The sequence below is a fragment of the Schistocerca serialis genome, chromosome 1 (genome assembly GCF_023864345.2).
Source record: "Schistocerca serialis cubense isolate TAMUIC-IGC-003099 chromosome 1, iqSchSeri2.2, whole genome shotgun sequence".
In the NCBI taxonomy this organism is placed as follows: domain Eukaryota; kingdom Metazoa; phylum Arthropoda; class Insecta; order Orthoptera; family Acrididae; genus Schistocerca; species Schistocerca serialis.
In genome coordinates, this window is record NC_064638.1 from 212,735,271 (window position 1) to 212,747,132 (window position 11,862).

Sequence of the window (11,862 nt, forward strand, 5' to 3'; positions counted from 1 at the left end):
AACTTATTCAAATATTTGATCCGTGATGTATGATCTACACATTATATTTTTTTCAAAATCTTTCTTTTCTTATATCTGGCAAATGTCCGCATGCACTAATAATTCCTTGATTATAAATGCACATAGTTTTTGGAATACAAAAGTGGCAGTTATCAACTGAAAATAGTCCTTTACTGGCAAAAGAAAGGAAAGATTATCTACTGAATCCAAAAATACAGTTGCATACGGTGCTTCAGTAGTTTGTTGTATTGCTTACTACTTTGGCTGGGATAGTTATGCTTCAAGAAGCAGATAAGATTAATGACTCCCGCAAAAGTCTGGGTTATATCTCACAGTTATTTAGAAAGCACATTGCATTCATTCCACAGGAAATGAAGAGTAGACACGCAAAATTTTCCTTGTGCGTCCATCTGATATGAATTATCCAACTGAAACGAATAATCCATCTTACAGGGCAATTGGAAACGATGGGATTTCCTCTCAGTTGTTCAAAGAGTTCAGGAAAGCAATTACAGACATCTTATCACTGTGCAGCTCTCGCTTAGCAGCGTTCATAATATAGCTCACCTAGAGGATCGTACCAGCGGAGGCGCATGGCTGGCTGTCCTCATGGAGCCAGCGCGGTCATTGCACTCACTATGGCTTTGTCGCGCCGTCCCGCTCACACGCTAATGTAGTCGGCTGTGATGGGAACCAGTCGCTGAGACCAGGGATAGGACGCGCTCCATTGGCCGTCGCCGAAATGCAATTCGTGGTCCGTGGCGTCTGGTATTGCCTGACCCTGGCTCCACTGCCATTGCGCTCCCGACTGATTGATTTGTAATCGGGACGAGCCAGCTCCCAGCTCCCTGCCCTGAGCTGTTCTCGATGCCTCTGAGCTGCCCAAGCCGAAACACGTAACTCACATCGAAGAACAGCAGCACTGAACGAGAGTACTCAGTCTCGATTACAGCGGCAGTAAAACTAGTGCCTATTGTTTGGCAATATTTGACAACTAATTTGGAATGAAAGGGAAAAAGACTCACACCATTTCAGTGATTTGGTTTTGGAGTGAACCGAACGACTGTGACGCCGGATAAACAACTTACTGTTACAGTCACATGTTACGAAAACTAATTCATTTAATTTTTACTTTGCCCACTGTAGCACTCCTCTATTGCATTGTTAGAAAGTGAGCTATATTTGGTGTTCACAAAGAGAATGCACAGGGTGTTTCACAATTCATGTTACACCCTTCTAGGGTTTGTAGAGAGTACTGGCGGGAAACGTTATCGAACGACGTTAGAAAGCATCCAAGATATACAGGGAGATGTTTAACGTCCCGTCGACAACGAGATCATTAGCGACGGGGCACAAGCTCGGATTAGGGAAGGATGGGGACGGAAATAGGCCGTGCCCTTTCAAACTAACCATCCCGGCATTTGCCTGAAGTGATCTAGGGAAATCACGGATAACCTAAATCAGGATAGCCGGACGCAGGATGGAACCGTCGTCCTCCCGAATGCGAGTACAGTGTGATAACCACTGCGCCACCTCGCTCGGTGGGACTTAACTCCTAAGGTCATCAGTCCCCTAGAACTTAGAACTACTTAAACCTAACTAACATGAGGACATCACACACATCCATGGCTGAGGCACGATTCGAACCTGCGGCTGTAGAGGTCGCACGATTCCAGACTGGTGGGCCTAGAACCGCTAGGCAACTCAAGCCGGCAAATATACAGGCCCGGCAACTTTAAATGTATGTATATATAATGTGATTCCATGTTAATGCTACAAAATTTTAAGGATGGTGGACACGGTTACACTAATCAGCTTGAGACAAGGTACCCCGGTACGGAAACGAACGCGTCGAAAGTTAGAAGCTAAAATGATTCCGATACCTTTAACAGGCGAATACATTTACACATACTGTTGTTGCTATGAATGTAAGGCGAGCAGCTTTCAGAGGTGATAGTATGGAATAAGACAAGAAGAGAAGAAGAGATGTCTAGTAGACATGGGCTCTAATATATGTACCTGAGTAGCTATTCGCTAGAGAGAAACACGTCTCCCCTATGGAACAAGTGCTCATAGCTCTTAAGGTATACGTTTTAGAGGTCGTGTATACGAGACATTTTTTCGTATTTTAAACCATCACTTCTGAAAAATGCCTACCTTGCTGCTCAGCAACAACAATACCGGTACATATATTCAACTGTCAAACGGATCAGAACGGTTTTCGCCTATAACTTTCGATACATGGCTCCTTACCTCAAATTCATACATTTATCCCTCTTCATCATCCCTGAAAGTTTGTATTGCCGTCACGGAATTGCCTTATATATAAATACATTTAAAGGCGCCTGCGTCTGTAACTTTCACGCTCTTTCCTATCTGAAGCTCTACAACCTTTAGACGTCTGTAACATGAATCGTGAAACTTCCCATATAAAGTTATTTCAATAGTCCAGTGACGCCAGCTGCGACTTCCTCAGCGGTAATATATTCAATTACCACTATCTAATGTGGGCAGGCAAACAGAAAAATAAATACACCTGGAATTAAGACATGTCACTATTGTATTTACATAGGAGGTATAATATTATTATGAAATGGACGTAATCGGGAGTTTTAAAATATTTTGGCGTTTATATCATTGGATCACTATTTAGTAGCCTCGCCCAAACACACAACAGGTCTTATTTCTGGGTGTTTTTCATCTGTGTGTGATTAGCTAACACTCTCCCTCTTTTCTTAGCATATGGTTACTCCCAATACATGCCTAATTTACCTGATTCAGTCATCTCACAGCAGATGCCTAGTTCAAATGATTTCCTTAATAATCTAAATGCGTTGCAAAGACAACATTTCAGACACTATAGCCTGGTCAGTCCCATTATCAGTACCATTACGCGACCTGGATATCTAGTTTCGCGGTGAGCTTCAACCAGGTGCTAAATTTTAAAAGGAAATTACTACTTTTACCATGATGCTCATCTGTGTCTGATAGATTGTTTGTTGTGTACATCCTTATCAATGTCTTAAATACACTTCTTGCGCATACATTAGTCTGAGTTACAGCCTCTAAATACGATTCGTACACCCAGATGAACCTAGAGGCTGCAAACAGTGTCTCCTATCGAATGTTTAGCCATCGTTGTTTCTTATGGGCCTCTGGAGCAGGTGCCTGGTTCACGCATCTACGCTGACAGCTGCTCATCGGTGAGTAAGGCTAAAATTTTCACTCCAATATCGCGACTGGATGTCCACAGGGTGACGGTAGGTGGCCGTTGGCGTGTTAGGCGTGGTACGTCTAAAGCGAGCACACTGCGACAGTCATCGAAAAGTTCCGGCCGGAGGAGGGAGCGTTATGGTCTGCGGAAGTTTTACCTGACGTTGCTTGGATGGTCTCGTCTTTGTGGAAGACACAATGGATCATGTATGCATCTTACTATGGGGACCGTGTCCACCCCTGCACGGAGATGGTCTCTACCATCAGAGCAATGCAACGTGTCACACAGCTCTCAATGTACGTGCGTGGTTAGAACACCGGGAAGAGTTTACACTACTTCCTTGGCCAATCTCTCAGTACCTTCCAGAACCTCATAGACTCTCCCTCCGCGGCTCGCAGCGGTCGACGCTGTAAAAGGTGGTTACTCAGGCTTTTGACAATTGGCCACACTAATGGCGTGGACAGTGTAGTTTTCCGGTGTACATCGTTTACCTATTGGTACCCTCATCCAACGTTCAAGTTGTGTGAGGTCCTTAGGTTAATTAGGTTTAAGTAGTTCTAAACTCTAGGGGACTGATGACCATAGCTGTTAAGTCCCATAGTGCTCAGAGCCATTTGAACCAACGTTCAAGTTCTTTGACGTGTGTTAAATTTATAATGTCAGTAGGTACATTGTTTGGAGGAAAAGTTCTCACTAATACACATTAAGGTCGTTTTAAAGTTAGAAATAAATAAATAAATAAAATTAACTATCATCAGGGTATCAGGGGAAAATCAGATAGATAACAATCGAATTATGGAAGTATGCTAGCAAAAATGTAATTGTCTTACTCCACAAACTTTCTGAGGAGTTATGGAAGAAAGGAATCATTACAGGGCAACGCAAAATGACCCTGATAACGCTCTTCACGAAAAATGTCCTAAATCTGATCCCAAAAACTATAGAGGGATTTCCATGGTGGGTCTGACCTACAAGATATTGCCCAGAGCTTTACTAGAAAGAGCAGAATCTCAGTTGGATTGCCAAATTAAGGCGTATCAAGCAGGGTTTAGGAAAGGAAGATCCTGTCCTGAACAGATCTTAAACCTAAGAAACATTATAGCATATCACAAGCAGAGGGCAAAACCGTATATAGTGACTTTTGTAGACTTCCAAAAAGCTTACGATTCCACAGACGGAGAGTCGTTGTTCAATATTTTGGAGGAGTTTAGCTTGGACGGGAAAACTCTGAACACCGTCAAGGACATGTTCACGAATACGTTCTCTACAGTCAGATTCATATGTGAACTATCGGAACCTTCTGAGATCAGAACAGGGGTTCCGATAATGTGATGGTCTCTCACACCTGCTTTTAACGGTGCAATCGAAAATGTTGTGAGGGAATGGAATGCAAGAACGAGAGGCGGAATAAGAATTGGAACAAAAAACAAAGGAATCACGAATAAGTGTTTGGCATTTGCTGACGACATGGCGCTGCTCGCGGGAACGTGGAAGGAAGCTAAAGAACAAATTGTCGAGTTACAATAGCAGGCAGGGAAGATAGGACTTAAGATTTCTTACGAAAGAACGAAGATTATGACGAATATAGTAGATACTCCTAGGAGAATTATAGTAGGAGCCCAAAAAATAGAAGTGGTTAGGAGTTTCTAGTATCTAGGGGCATGGATTGAATGGAACAACCTAGAAGGGAAAGCAATGGAAGCAAGAAGGACCGAAATGAAACTAGCTTTCCAGAAAACCAAAAACACATACAATAATAAAGCCCTCTTTTGGAATACCAAAATACGGCATTATAACACAGTAATTAAGCCGGAAGTACTCTATGCAGCAGGCCGGGGTGGCCGAGCGGTTCTAGGCGCTAAAATCTGGAACCGCGTGACCGCTAAGGTCGCAGGTTCGAATCCTGCCTCGGGCATGGATGTGTGTGATGTCCTTAGGTTAGTTAGGTTTAAGTAGTTCTAAGTTCTAGGGGACTGGTGACTTCACAAGTTATATACCATAGTGCTCAGAGCCATTTGAAGCATTTTGTACTCTATGCAACAAAATTGCTAGTCACGGGGAGGAAAGGGCATATGGAGAAATTGTAAACCAAGGAGAGGAAAATTTTGAGGTACATCATGGGTCCAAAATCCCATAATAACAAACAAGTTTTCTATAGAAACGAAGCCCTCTGTGCAAAGTCGGAGAGCTCTCGGAAATCACGAGGAAAAGGAGGTTTGATTTCTATGAACACATACTCCGAATGAATTCCGACAGACTAATTACACAAATCTTTGACTTCTTTTACAAAAAACAAAGACCAAACAAAATTTGTTTAAGGTAGTGGAAAAGGAGTTGAGAGAACTCCAAATTATCGAAGTCATTTTAAAGAATGGTACAGCCAAGGCCGTGACGAAAGACAAAACTAAGAGCTTCCAAGTTAAGATCGGCACCAGGGAACCGATTCAGATATCAGAGGAGGAAAGAATGAAAAAATGAGATGGAATGAAGAAGTGCTGGGAGAAAAAGAGATCACAAGCATGTAAGTAGTGATCTGACATACCTCAAAGATGGGTGATTCGAAGTGAAAAGGAAAGACTTTCAAAATTTTCTTGAAATAAAACGGCATGCTGATAGCTTGACGCAATAGTAGCGAGAATCAGAAGTTCAGAATAATTCAGAGTAAGCGTCGCCAGCATGATATGTAGGATCTCTGCGTGAAACTCGGCAGTTAGCAGTATCAACGGTACAGAATCCTTCTCCCTCCCATCTTTTGATACTGTGTGCGAGCTTGTGAGTGCGTGCCTATGTATCTGTGCCTATGTGTGTGTGTGTGTGTGTGTGTGTGTGTGTGTGTGTGTGCGTTTGTGTGTGTGCGTGAAGAACGCCAGAAATGCGTGTAGTTAGAGTTTGCTGGAAAGCTATGCACCCATGCCGATCGGCAGCGTTATTAGCGGTTATGATACGGCCGAAGGGCAGACCTCTGCGTGCCACCAGGGCTGCTCATACTCTCGTAGGATCTGCCTGCTATCGATTACCGATTATTGGTCCGTCTTGTTCTATGAAGGGAATTTATTTCTGAGAATAGAGTAAGGGAACTCAAGTTTTTAGTTTAAGCCACAAAACTGAACAATTAATATTGATTTTCCATCTATTCATTAGTTTTCCACAATGTAGCCGGTTCGAATCCGGGTCGTGTATAAAGTTTTAACAAGCAGTGTTTGACCAACAAGTGAGGACGTGTATGGGCGTTACGTTCGTTATCAACAACCACGTTCTTTTTCATGTCACTCAGCTTTTATAAATGTCGTCTGCTTCCTATTCAAGTTGTGAATAGCCTTTCGCATCCTGCATTTTACCCATGCTACCTTCCGAATTTCAAACAGTGTATTCCATTCGACTTCTATCAGGAGTGCTAGTTCTGAAAGGTTCGCAGGAGTGCTTCTGAAAAGTTTGGAAGATAGGAGACGAGGTACTGGCAGAAGTAAAGCTGTGAGGACGGGGCGTGAGTCGTGCTTGGTAGCTCAGATGGTAGAGCACTTGCCCGCGAAAGGCAGAGGTCCCGAGTTCGAGTCTCGGTCTAGCACGCAGTTTTAATCTGCCAGGAAGTTTCACATCAGCGCACACTCCGCTGCACAGTGGAAAATCTCATTCTGGAAACATCCCCCAGGCTGTGGCTAAGCCATGTCTTCGCAATATCCTTTCTTTCAGAAGTGCTAGTTCTGCAAGGTTCGCAGGAGAGTTTCTTTAAAGTGTGGAAGGTAGAAGACGAGGTACTGGCAGAAGTAAAGTTGTGAGGACGGGGTGTGAGTCGTGCTTGGGTAGCTCAGTTGATAGAGCACTTGCCCGCGAAAGGCAAAGGTCCCGAGTTCGAGTCTCGGTCCAGCACGCAGTTTTAATCTGCCAGGAAGTTTCATATCAGCGCACACTCCGCTGCAGGGTGAAAATCTCATTCTGGATCAGGGAAGGGCAACAGAAGACTTAGATTTTTTGGAATGATTCTGGAAAATTGCAGCGCTTCTGTAAAGGAAATCGCATAGGAGAGCCTAGCGCTATCAGTTTCAGATTATTGTTTCATCGTTTGAGGTTCTTATCAAGTATGCATAACAAAACACAGAATGAGATCTCAGACGCGCTGGTAGGATCTTCACAAGACCAAGACGATATAATGAGTGTGAGAGTGCAATAGAAAAGCTTGGAGGACATAAATAGGAAGAAAGGGTCTTTAGCACTTAACGAACTCTGTTGTGTGAATTTATAGAACAAATATTCGAAGAAGACTAAGACTGCTGCCGCCACGGTATATTGTATCTCGAGTGGGGATCAAATGGCTCTAAGCACTATGGGACTTAACATCTGAGGTCATCAGGCCCTAGACTTAGAACTACTTAAACCTAACTAACCTAAGGACATTACACACATCCATGCCCGAGGCAGGATTAGAACCTGCGACCATAGCAGCAGCGAAATTTCGGACTGAAGCCCCTAGAACCGCTCGGCCAGAAGGTCCGGCTCGAGTGGTGATCGGGAAAATAAGGTAGATTAGGGCGCGTGCTGTCATATAGGCAGTCATTTTTATATCATTCAGCACGCGAATGGAATAGGAAAGCAAATCGAAATTATTGGCTTGAGGATATTGCTTTATAGCCGTACAAGGTTATATTTAAATTTTGTAGTAATATCTTTGGTTGTCGGGTAGTATGACGGCAAACATAAGACATTAATTAAGCAAAAAAAAGTAAGGTCTCTATGAGACCAATTACATAACAAAATGTAGGATTTCTACTGGTCGCAAATTTTCATTCATTTTGCAGGCAGAGAGATGAAACTATAGTGAGACGGCAATTGCATTTATTGGATTATGTCATTAAATATATTCGAAGTACATATTCACAAATCTGTGTGAAGAAAGGTACAATGAGATGCGGAAAGCGCTGCTTTGCATCCCTAATTTTGCAACCTTTTTTTGTTCCAGGGATGTAATATAAGGCTTCCCGTTGCAGCACCGTCGTTCTTGTTTCGCTTTTCGCATGGTAACGCAATAAACACGTGTACATTATGTCTGTGGGACGGTGCGTGCGCACGTAACTCGAAGCAAGTTTTTGCAGTAATAGAATCTGCCGCATATTTGGTGCGCAACGCAGCTTTCGCCGGCAACGCATTCAGAGGGTGAGCGAGGGTTACGGTACTGGGTAGGTGGCGGGTGGACGCAGGTTGGGGGAAAGGGGGAGGGGGTGGTGGTTTGGAAGTCCAGTGGGTCGCTGAGCTGGAACGAAGTGGCGACGCTACAGATCGTAAAGTAACACAGCCGGAGCGCAGAACTCCTGCGAGTAGAGCCCGAGTAAATACAGTATAGCTACTATCTTTGCGGCTTCAGCTAGGAAAATTATGCTTTGTCGTTCTCTGCTGTAGATGCAATGTGTTTCAAATTTCCGCAAACAGATAAATGGTAGGACACTCTATCTGGCGACTGATGTTGGGTCTGATATACCGGGTGATCAAAAAGTCAGTATAAATTTGAAAACTGGATAAATCATGGAATAATGTAGATAGAGAGGTACAAATTGACACACACGCTTGGAATGACATGGGGTTTTATTAGAACCAAAAAAATAAAAAAGTTAAAAAAATTTCCGACAGATGGGGCTTTATCTGATCAGAATAGCAATAATTAGCATAACAAAGTACGACAAAGATGATGTTCTTTACAGGAAATACTCAACATGTCCACCATCATTCTTCAACAATAGCTGTAGTCGAGGAATAATGTTGTGAACAGCACTGTAAAGCATGTCCGGAATTATGGTGAGGCATTGGCGTCGGATGTTGTCTTTCAGCGTCCCTAGAGATGTCGGTCGACCACGATGCACTTGCGACTTTAGGTAACCCCAAAGCCAATAATTGCACGGACTGAGGTCTGGGGACCTCGGAGGCCAAGCATGACGAAAGTGGCGGCTGAGCACACGATCATCACCAAACGACGCTCTCAAGAGATCTTTCACGTGTCTAGCAATATGGGGTGGAGCGCCATCCTGCATAAATATCGTACGTTCCAGCAGGTGTATATCAGCCACGCTGGGGATGATGCGATTCTGTAACATATCGGCGTACCTCTCACCCGTCACAGTAGCAGTTACAAAACCAAAATCACGCATTTCCTTGAAGAAAAAAGGCCCGATAACGGTAGATGTGGTAATTCCAACCCATACCTTGACTTTCTCGTCTCGCAATGGAGTTTCCACGACAGTTCTAGGATTTTCGGAAGCCCAAATTCTGGAGTTGTGGGCATTGACAGACCCTCCGTGCGTGAAACGAGCTTTGTCAGTCCACAACACGTTACTCAACCAATAGTCATCTTCCATCATCTTTTGAAACGCCCACACCGCATATGTCCTCCGCTTCACTAAATCGTAACAGTTCATGATGCCGATGGATTTTGTACGGATAACATCGGAAGGTACGCCTAAGTACCAACCAGACAGTAGTGTATGGAATGCCGGTGCCACGTATGACTGCACGAGCGCTGACTTCCCCGTGCATAGCGAACCCGCTACAGTCTCCATTTTTTCCTGAACTGTCTCAGCAGCTCGGTCGGCCACTACGCGGGTCTATCGTCTAAACAACCCGTGGCTTCCACCTTCGAAATCATTCTCGCCACAGCTGCATTTGCCAACGAACCTTTACCCGTTCTAATCCACTTCCTATGGCGATAGGATCGTAACGCTGAACTAGCACATTCCCCATTCTGATAATACAGCTTCATTAAAAGCGCCTTTTTAGGTAACGTCAACATGCTGCAACCGCTGGCGCATCTGATTCTCTCTGTCATTACAGGTCCTTTTATATACGATTGTCATGTGCAGCCACTGACGTTTTGCTGTCCAGCGCCATTTGTCGGACATTATGTGAACCTCGATTTTTTTTTGTTCTAATAAAACCCTATGTCATGCCACGCATGTGTGTCAATTTTTACCTTTCTATCTACATTATTCCATGGTTTATTAAGTTTTAAATTTTATACTGACTTTTTGATCACCCGGTATATATTTACATTTTATTGACGTAATTTTTTCACAACCAATTTATACAATTACCAGCTCAGAGTACGGACTAAAATGAAAACTACACACTTAAATGGATATTTCTCCAGCGGACTTTGTGTCGTTCTCAAATTTCCTCGTAGATAAAAGCTGTGTGAAAGACGGGACTTGAGATCATATCCTTGTCTTCTGTGTGTGGCGCTTTTAGTGATTCGGTTATCCATGGAACACCACGACCCGCCCTCTCAGCTTCAAATTGGGAAAATGGAGGTACTGGCAAAAGAAGAACTGTAAATGAGGGGCATTTGTCGTGTCTGGGTTGTGCAGCTTGTAAGATAACTGCTGGCAAAACGTATGGTTCCAGTTGTGAGTCATAGCCGAGCTCACAGTCCGTCAGTAGGTTTCAGTTATATATGTGAATCAGTAGTAAAGTGCCGGGCTACAGATCAAAAGATCACGGACTGGTTCCTCCATCACTTCTGGTACTTTTGTCACTTATCCCTTCTTTCAGCTCCCGAAAAAAAAATCGTGCTACTCCAATAACTGACTAGGTAAGTGAATTTAACGTTCAGAAGAAGTCAATGGAGCGTAGTGAGGCACTTTGGCGTTCAATCCGCCCTTCTCACTGAGGACTGCTTTACCCTACATACAAACAAAACAATGGAGTTAAAATTTGCTACTCTCTCCCCAACAACCGCGATGTCTATATGTAAATCGATATCGTTGAACCGCATTACAAAAATTTAAATGCTGTCATAACTCAGTAATTAAGAAGTTTAATCGAGCGTTAAATTTTAAAACAAGACAAGCATTACAGTTAGATTCGTTGCGTTGGCTTTGTGCAGTGTAATTGACGGCATGCATATCCTCGACTACTTCCATCTAGTATTTGAGATTGACAGTATTTAGCGATATAGCGACTTCCAACAAATGTTACATATAATTCCTGAACGTTACGGAAATTTTTCTCGCTGACACAACCTGCAAAATGATGACAGGAAGAAACTTTGTCACTCAGTACATTTTTGTCTACCTGCAGTCAAATCAGGAATGACGTTTAATATATGTTTTCATTATTACCAAATCTACTTGCAAGACCGTTTGTAGACATTATCCACGTACACCACTGAACATAAGTGTTCGCTACATTGTCCCGGATAATGACGTCATAAACAGTAAATAGTGAAAAACTAGCTTTTGCTTAAAATAGCGCGCAGCAAAACTTCAGACATAATGTCTTCCTTTATTACTTCGTTACCGCTAACATTACTTGCAACACATATTGCACGCAGCATCTAAGTGTATAACTGAATGTACCTTCAAAATTATTTGGTTGTACGACTCATAGTCCAGGAGATATGACGTAATAATTGAGGTGCTTGAAAAACTTCCTTTCCTTAAAATGGACTGTGAATTACCCAGAATATATTCATCCAGTGTTTCATAATAAGAGCACTTAGCGAGATCTTACAAAGTTGATGCATAAATGTAAATCTTTGCTAAGCTTTTTTCTCGCTTCTATGCTTAAAGTCAAACATTTGACACATTAACTCATTCCTCAGTTAATCACAAGTTTAACGCTCTTTTATACATAGGAGCTCGATTCATCAAAGAATCGTAGGATTACTG